Source organism: Sciurus carolinensis, chromosome 3 (assembly GCF_902686445.1).
Source record: "Sciurus carolinensis chromosome 3, mSciCar1.2, whole genome shotgun sequence".
Classification (NCBI taxonomy): Eukaryota; Metazoa; Chordata; class Mammalia; order Rodentia; family Sciuridae; genus Sciurus; species Sciurus carolinensis.
This window is the reverse complement of record NC_062215.1, coordinates 109,467,584-109,476,988: the sequence shown is the minus strand read 5'-3', so window position 1 is coordinate 109,476,988 and position 9,405 is coordinate 109,467,584. Positions and strand designations below refer to the sequence as shown.

Sequence of the window (9,405 nt, the reverse complement as noted above, 5' to 3'; positions counted from 1 at the left end):
GTCTCCATCAGCATCTCCCAAATAACCAGTGTGCTCAGTGAGCAGATACCTGGCCACCATCTCTGATCAAGTAGCTGCCCCCACATCCTTCCATGAAGAAATCCTTGAGCCACCCCATGGGTGCTCACCAGCATTTCCTTAGCAACATGAATGAGAGTCAAGAGTCAGGCCATAAAATGCAGGCACACATATGGGAAACACCGGGTAGTGTCTTATTTTTATTATTATTTTTTTAGAGGACACTTTATTTGAAGAACAGATTTGCTATTCCTGCTGGGAGAACTGCCAGCAGACAGTTCACTGTTCCTAAACCAGAGGGACAGTGAGTGCTGTTCTGCAGTCTATAAAGCAAGATGGATGGCTCCTTGGCCGGAGTGGAACCAACCATCATGGAGCAGCCAGAGAGGGGACTTCCTGAATCCCTCCTTCAGCCGCTCCATGAGTACTGGCCATGTCCCTACACAGAGGGAGCCGGGGAACAGCTTGCTTCTGCACTCAGGAGCCAGCATGGCACCTGACACTCTGGAAGACTTAATACATATGCTTGGTGAAGGGCAGGACCATAGTGGCTGCACCTCGGTGATATGCACACTTGCTGGGCCACAGCACTTGTCCCTGAACCGTCTCCTGGTGTCACAAGAGAGATGGGTTGAGCAACCTGTAATTCTCATCAAGAACACTACAGTAGACAGGGCTCTCTATCTCTGCATGTTTGGTTTTAATTATCTCCTAAGAAAAATAACCCAGCTTCTCTTTAATCAGTAAACACTATGGTCAGTAGAAGCTGTCACAGAGGCTGGTGGGAGTGGTTAGTGGGTTCAATCATGAAAATAGCAGGGTTGCCCTCTCCAAGGAGGGCATGGAATGACGCCTTGGACGGCTATCCTTCCTTGCCCAAACACTCATCCTCATTTCGGTGGCGAGCCAGCTGGCTGTGCAGGGCTGCTGTCTCTCAGTGTTTGTGTGGAACTGGGGGACAGAGAGAGGCATAAATATTCAGTAACGAGCTCCAGGAAAGTGCAGGGAATCTTGACGGGAGTGTGTGACATGATAAAGGTAAGTGGAGCAGTGTCTCAGGGGTGAGGCAGGGAGGTAGGGCAAGGAGCTGGAGGAGGGAGAGCGAGGGGAGGCCTGGCCGCAGCACATGTGTCGAATCTTCCCGGACAAAAAGACACCCTTTCTCCTGGGCCAGCTGAGGCTAGACGGCAAAACAGACTTGGGTGTGGCTGGAGCAGAATGCTGATGCTGGGCAGCGTGGTGGGGAGAGGCTGCTAATGCTTGACTTGGGGAGATGGGAGTGAGGGCTCTGTGGGTCCTGACTGCCTGCCTGCAGCAAATAAAACACGGGCCCCACATGAGTGCCCACATCCAGCTTCTGCTTTACAGCAGGGAATTGGGGTCAGCCCTGTGGGGCAGGATAACACCGTGCATGGCCACTGGCAACTGGGAGCTCTCCAGAGCTAGCCAGCCAGAACAGGGCTCCAGCCCTGCTCTGACGTTTCTCTACTGTCATTGCACCCCTCCAAGTGGGCTCAGCCAGCTGCCCAGTCCTTCTGCCCAATCAGTGACAACCTGGCCCCCTCCCAGGATCTCCACCCTCCAACCCATACGGAACCCCTGCAGCTGCTGAGGACATCGTCAACTGTTTCCTTTGTGAGTGTTCCTACATTTTTATTTTTAAGATGTTCTTCCTTATTGTCTAGATGGAAAACACATCCAGGTGAAGGGCAGCCGCATGTGTTCTCTTTTTACCCCATCTGTCCGCTGGATCTAGGGAGGCTGTTTGAAGCAACATACTTTCTGCTCCCAAGCCCAGACATGCTTGAAGAGGTTGCCCACTTTCCTTCTCACACACAAACTACACACACCTGCATAGAACAAATGGGTTTTTCTAACCATGCTGAATTCAACGTATCTCTTGACTTAAAATTTCAGCTCTCAGAACATGTGTGTGTACAAGTATTGGCTAAATTTTGCTCACCTAAAAAGCAAATCCCCTCTAATGTCTCTGCTTGTACCACTGTGAGAACCATGGACCCATAATAAGGTCTTACTCTAAAAGGTGTGCAGCCTTCTTTGGAAGGCAGGTCTGAAATATCCAGAGGGAAGAGCACCCTAGGGCCACAGCACAAGGGGGCCTCTGTCCTGAAGGAAAGTAGTTGCTATCATTTTGTTCCCACATGTGGGACACATGTGCACACACAAACATGTCAATTGTCTTTCTCTGGGAACCACTCACGTCAGAGGCACCTCCTGGCCTCCCTTTGCAGATCAATTTAATTACAGGCACGGATGCCCACTGGGGGCAGGGAGCCAACTGGGCGCCTTGGTTTTCAATAAAGTCCAAAGTACTTTGAAATCCAAATACAGCCAACCTTCAATTATCCACGCTAAGGAAAGGGAGCGTGGATAATCCTGAACAGCAGATGATTAAAAAATCATTTCTTTTGGCTTTTGGGAGGTACCATATGCTATTTGCAACAGAGCAGCAAAATTTCCTCTCTGGTTGTGTTTTGCTTAGATTACTATTGCAACGAGCCTGCCTTTCTCCTCCTGCACCAGCTGACAGCAGAGGGAGTCAGGCAGAGGAGCTGTTCAGAAGTACTGGAGAGCCTGCACCTAGGGAAAGATTAGGATGTGGCCAGAGACACTGACGAAAAATCACAGGCTCTGGGTCTCTTCTCTCTAAACTTGAGAAGAGGGGAGATGGAGAAGCAGGAAAGTAAGTAAACTAACAAATTAACTCCAATCAAATGACCAAAGGATCGAGACAAAAGGGCAAATTCTTCCGGGGCATCACCTCACTCCCAGAGAACTTTCCAAGCATCTTTTTTCTGATTCCATTACTTGAACTATCTCTTCAGAACACTTGGCCTACTGTTCGTGGCACATGACTGTCATGCTGGTCCCCTTGCCCTGGCTTATGCTGTGCCACCTGCCCGAAGCGCCTTTCCTACTCCCATCTTATGCACATTTCCCACCTTCTTCCAAAAGCCTTTTTAAACCACATCCATTCCTCTCTCCTTGTGAGTGCCCATAGCGTTCTCAGTGTTCTCTCTCTTTTATCCTGTTTGGAGTGTAGGCTCTGTCAGGTGGGGAGGACCCCTGCTGGGACCCCTGGCAGTGTTGACTACGTGGTAGGTGCCCTCTAATGAAGGACCAGGGATTAAATCCTGCTGGAAGGTGTAAAGACCCTAAACCAGTGGAACTCATTCTTGAGTGGCCTCAGAGTCTCCTGGAGGGGCCCCAGAGATGCCGCTTCAGTCAGCTGGGTCAGAGCTAGGCATTTTCAAGAAGTGCTCAGGTGTCTCTGCCACTGGGAGGCCAGCTGTAAACACAATCCCTGGTGCTCACACTGAAGAGCTTCCACCCTGTGTTCCACTCACAAATGTGAAGCTGAAAGGTTAAAAACAAAGACAGTGGGAAGCACGCTGGGGTTATTGTTGCTTTCACTCATACTTCCTAATGCTGATTTCAGCATTTGCTTAAAGAGAAAAAGAAAAACTTGCAAAGAGCAGAGGCTAAAATAGTTGAGGTTTGCAACACAGATTCTCTGTATTGCCTTGATCTGAAGCTGTGTATTTTCTATTTTTTAGCATTGACATTGGGGTGCAGCTTGCAGTTGGTGCTGCATTACAGTTAGCCTTGGGGTACAGCATGGGCGGTGCAGCCTCAACTTGGCCCTAACTCTGCACTCTGCCATCACCTCAATGAATTATGTGCATTGCTGATGCTATAAATCTTGAGTTTCATTGCCATATAAGTGATTTCAAAAAGATTATACTACAATTTGGCACTGAAATGAAAAATTATTGCACACACAGAAGAGCACTGGAAACAGAGGAGCAAGGCATAAATTTGATATCAGCAAAACAAACATTTGTTGGAGGAATAATCACACTCCCATATTTCCTTCAAAAAAAAAAAAAAAAAAAAAAAGAAAAAGAAAAAGCAACCACTTGGATCAATTGCTTTATAGCTTTGTTACCTAAAGTGGTTCTGGGACTAGCACTATTGGCCTCATCTGGGAGCTTGTGAGAACGGCAGAATTGCAACTCTAGCCCAGACCAATATTTGCTATAACAAGATCCCCATGTGATTTGTAAGAACACAAAAGTTAGAGAGGCATAGCTTTACAGGACTTAAGAAGGGAAGATGCCACAAGCAGATAAAGCTGAGTTATGTTTTGTTACCAAGATATGCGAAAACACTGTCATCACACACTAGGCAAAGAAGTGGGCAGAGAGATGTCAGAGGCTCAGAAGGAACTGTGGGAGGTAATGAGAGCACATCACCAATTCACCTGCAAAGCCTAAAGGAGGTCACTGTGTCAAAGAACATGGGTATCGATAACAAAAAAGTGATTCAGAAGAATGGGAATGAAAACGTTTTGAGGAACACCTTAACCAATTCATTTTGCTTGTTTTTCTTTTTAGATATGTACAAGAGTGGTGCATATAACAACAGATGCTTAACAAATCTAAAAGGTCTTTCAATAAGGAAAAAATATATAAGGAAAGAAAGCATTGCGTCAAAGTTTAGGAGCATCCCTTTTCCTTAACCATGTATAAAATGATGGTGTACCTTATAATAAAGGCATTTCAGGTTTAATGAAATATAAACAACCCCTCTCCCCACATCACTAAGATTTTTTTTCTTTTTGTTTTCACTCCTGCTAGGCAGGAGCTCTGCCACTGAGCTACATCCCCAGCCCTTTATATTTTGAGAAAGGGTCTTGCTAAATGGTTCAGGCTGTCTTGGAACTTGTGATTCTCCTGCCTCCACCTCCCCGGTAGCTGGGATTTTAAGCGTGCCCCCCTTCGCCTGCCTAGCTGCGGTTGCCTTTTGCCTTTCCTTAGAGTTTCAATTTTAATAACTATTGTCAACATTCTGCAGATTATTAACATCAAGATATTTTACATAAAAATAAAGTTTTGAGTTTGTTGATTCTGCTTATTAAATTTTTACATTTTTCAAAGGCCCACCTACTCTATGCCATTAATTTACTAAGAAAAGACATATGTCTACTCTAACCACCTTACTTTAAGATTAAAAGAGAAAATGTCAAGCAAAAGAAGAGAGATAAGAAGACTGGTACAGATGTTTTCTTTTGCAGTGCTGGAGATGGAGCCCAGGGACTCAACCCCACTGAACAAAAGCTCTCCCATAGAGCCACCACCCACACCCAAGATGACGTTAACAGCTCTGTAGACTCTCTTCCTATTTCAAACACTAGCAATCAGGAAACATTAAAAAACCTAACTAGCTGCTTTCACAAAATATTGAGTATTTAAAGCTGGGAAATACTATGAAAGCTCTTTCACAGATGAAGAGAGTGAGGTCAGGAAAATGAGATAACTCACCCAAGAAGTCAAGGCTAGACCATGAGGGAACTAAATTCAAAGATGGCATCATCCCCAGTGTCCCTACAAGAGTGACTCTGCCATGAAAACTGCTGCGTGGGGTGGACAACCACTGCTAACACTCTGGTGACAGAGTGAATAATTCACGTTAGTGAATGATCCATACACTATCTTCCATGCTTCGAAGGTCTACAGCTGAGTTGCTATCCTGACACTGCCCTTTGCTGAATAATGCCTTGGACTGTGTGAGCCCCATGCCTTGAGTGGGTTGACATTTATCACCTGTTCTGGACTAGGGGGAAGCCTCCAGGATCTCTGATTTTCTTTCCCTATAAAATGTCCCAATATTTTGCAGAGTTTCTTGGAGCTCCTTTATTATTTACTTACTTATGTTAGTTTGAGTTTCACTCACTCAATTGACTGTGCCTCATGACCTGACCACAATAACCTTCTTGAGATTCTTGCTTGTTTTTAATTAACTCAGGATGCCAGTCTAAAAAGATATCCTTCTTACTTCTCAAAATTACATGGATGGTTTTCCATATTTGCTGCCATTAAAATTACCTGGGGAGCATTCAACAAAAATCTCCAGGGTTCAGGCCACACCTTCTACTAATTGAATCAGAATCTCTGTAGATGGGATTCTGGACTATCTTTGTGAGTGATTCCAACCAAGTTTGTGAGGCAACAAATCATGTTACCTCCCTTAGTTCTTTTCCAATTAAGTTCTTTAAGTTAAAAGCCCTCCAATAATCTCTCATCTATATGATCACTTTTCAAAAATAACCTTTTTATTACAAGATACCCCACACTTACTGTGTAATCTTTAGTTTCTCAAATACAGCCAAGTGAAAAGAATCGACAAACCACCAGTTATCTGAGGAATTATCTACAATATGTTGATGGAGAGATCTCCAACTCTTTCCTTGTCTACACTGTGTGCATGTGTGTGTGTATCTTATTGTACATATGGTTTTGTAGACTGCTTTTCTCATCCGAACATCTTTTCAACTGCACTTCTCAACCTCTTGCTTTTCCTTCCTTTCTCCTGACCTCTATTATTGTAGTAAGTCCATCTTTCTTGGGTATTTCAACTTGACCTTCTGCTGTGGATTCTGAAGCCTCCTTTTTATCCTAACGGCGATTCAGTTCACAAGCACTGAACAGGCTCCTCCTGGAGTCACAAATGGCTCTACCATCTGGCCACCCAACTGTTCAAGTCAGATGTATCTGAGGTCATCCTAGATTCCCTGGGCACCTCACACCTCATTTCTGACCAACTATCAAAGCATGTCTATTGTGTCTCTTAAATAATCTTTGAATCTGTACCCATCCCTTTACATATGGTTGTGTCTTCTGTTTGGACTACAGTCATATTTGCCTCAATTGCCATGGCCTCCTAGCTGGCTCTCCTTGTTCCCAATCTTGCTTTCTGCTAGTCCTCCACACCATCTGGCATTCTCATAGTCACTCTCCTGTCATTCGAGGCAAAGTACACACTCTTTACCAAGGCTTTCAGAATGCATATGACCTAGCAGCTGCTTAAATAATGCCTCCTCTACCTTCCTCCCTCGACCCCAGCACACACAGACCACAGTGCTTCAGAACAAGCTTCCCTCTTTGTTCTGCTAAAAACACATTTCTCATTCCTTTTTCTAGTGGATGCCTACTCATCACACATGATTCTCTGAAGAAGTCTACCCTGGACCCTGGGCTGGATTAGATGCCCCTGTTTGTGTCCCCCTAACATCCTCTACCTTCATCACCAAAGCACATATCACACTGAATTGTACTAGCCTCTGCTGGGCTGCATTCCCTCCAGACTGGAACCCCAGGGACCACGTCTGTTTTGCTCATCATTATGTCCCCAGCATTAAGCTACAAATAATGGAAATATTTGTCGAATAAACAATGAATGAGTGTATCTCTTTATGCCATATCATTGTAATTTTTCAAAGAAAGGGTCTGTTCTGTATTGTGTCCTCAGTTGCTACATAGAACATTAGCCAGGATCAGGTGGTGTCTTCTCCATAGTGCGCAGAAGCCCCAAGATAAGGGGATTTTTTTTTTTTTCTGCCCTAGAAACCAGTCTCCCAATACTTCTCTGCTTCACAGTCTTTCCTACTTCTTCTTTCTAACCTTCCTGGCTTCCTCCTGCTTTGCAAATTTCAATTCAAATTAGCTACATTGAATTTTCTATGAGCTTAGTTTTATTTTTCACAGTGGAAACTCCTTATCTCTTCATTAATAATAGACACCATTGTAACCCAAAGCTCTGTAGCTTTTCAAATAGAATCATGTTAATGAATATCTGGTGTTAGCTGCTGCTGCTGCCTACATCTCCAACACTTTAGTATTGGTTTAAAAAAAAAAAGTTTCAAAACTGATAAGGATGCATGGTTTCCAGTCTTTTAAGGAGGATATTTTTCTTCTTCAAAACGTTGCAAATCTTTAGTGCCTCTGAATTAGCTTAATGATACCATCTGGAGGATGGATCAGGTTTTATAGTCTTAGGCATATGTAATTTGGGGGGAGTCTTTAAAAAAAAAAAAGAATACAAAATTATAAATATACCACTTACAGGCCTTGAAAGTTCTTGTGCAAGTGGGACCCTTGAACATCAAGCTTCATTAGATAAATCTCTCCATCTTCTACCAATTTTTGTGATTGGAGAAACTGAGGCCTAGAGTAGTAAAGCCACCTATGAGTCAGCTTAAGGACTACTGACTAACCTATCCCTCTGTGGTATAAGCCTTATAGCTCATTACAGAGCTAGATGAATTTTAAAAATTAGTTAAATTTTCAGCTTCCTATTTCACTTACACAGGCCACACCAGAAGGGGAAAAACAGGCTAAAATTTTCTTTTTTTTTTTTAACAAAGTCTGTCCACTTGAGTACACAACTTCTTTGGTGGGAAGAACCCTGGGTGCGGCTTTGGGAGGAACAGTTCTTGTTCATACCATTAAACATACAAAAATAGACTTGCTTATGCTGATTTTGAAAAGAATTAATCTTGAGTCAGATAATAAGTTTCCACTCTGTGTTAATAGGAAAAAAGAAGATTCTGAGCTTAGAAGAGTTGAGAACTTGAAGAGCTATCCAATTTCATAAGAACAGGAAAACCAGAGATACAGTGGCACTTGGTGACTGTCATGACTGGAACCCTGCAGGAGTGGAGGGTCCCGTCTCCGAGTTCCTCCAACCTCAAAGCTGAGTCCTGAGCCATCCCCCGTCTTAGATCTGGATTCTCCTCTCTGCCTCACATCTGTGAAGGTATCCCGATCGGTATGTTTGTGACTTCCATTTGCCCCCTGACCCTCTTTCATGCATTACCTTTGTCCAACCCAGGCCCTGGAGTTGGTCCTGCAAGCTCCCACTTTTCCAGAATGAAGGCTGACATCCTCGTGGAAGGAGAGTCCTTCGGAGAAGACTGCAGTTGTGCACCCTGCCATGCAGACTGTTGTCCTGCGAGCAAGAATGATGTGTGATGGGTGTGGGCAGGAAATTGTCACTCAATTCACCACTCCAGTCCCAGCTGCAGACCTTGGGAGGTGTTCTTGCTGCAGATCCTAATTTAGAAAACTGAGAGTTGGCTTCACAATCTCAAGGCCCTTTGCAGCTCCATACTCGGAAGAGGTTAAGAAAATTCTAATAAAAGAAAGTTTGCCCACCAGTCAGAAGTGCTTTTTTGTTCTGTTTTGTTCCTGATGTCAAAGATAAACAGGGCCAGGGCATATTACTGTGCCTGCAGGACTTTCTATTTTAAAGAATGAACATTGAGATGTGTAAAATTTTGATAAACGGAGAGGGCAAGCTGCTGCGAGGTGAGTGCTGGCCAGCGTGCACTGGCTGCTCACATCCGGGCCAGGCACACAGGAATGTGCTCTGTAGCGCAGCATCCGGTTGCATAGGAGCTCTTGGGGAGCCTGGATCTCTTCACACCACCCTCTCTGAGGGACTCGGGAGAGAAACAGAAGCAAGTTGGAATATTCAGAGTGAGACCTATAGATATCAGGTTGGAGCAGGTAGGTTTGGCACTGA

General features: G+C 44.5%; 1 long non-coding RNA gene across 1 annotated transcript; it reads left to right on the top strand.

Moving 5' to 3' along the window:
• Positions 1-925: 925 nt before the first annotated feature.
• Positions 926-8,930, top strand: LOC124979039 (uncharacterized). The gene is made up of 3 exons (XR_007107615.1): positions 926-1,056; positions 8,415-8,637; positions 8,713-8,930. It is a non-coding gene; the product is annotated as an uncharacterized LOC124979039 (long non-coding RNA).
• Positions 8,931-9,405: the final 475 nt, after the last annotated feature.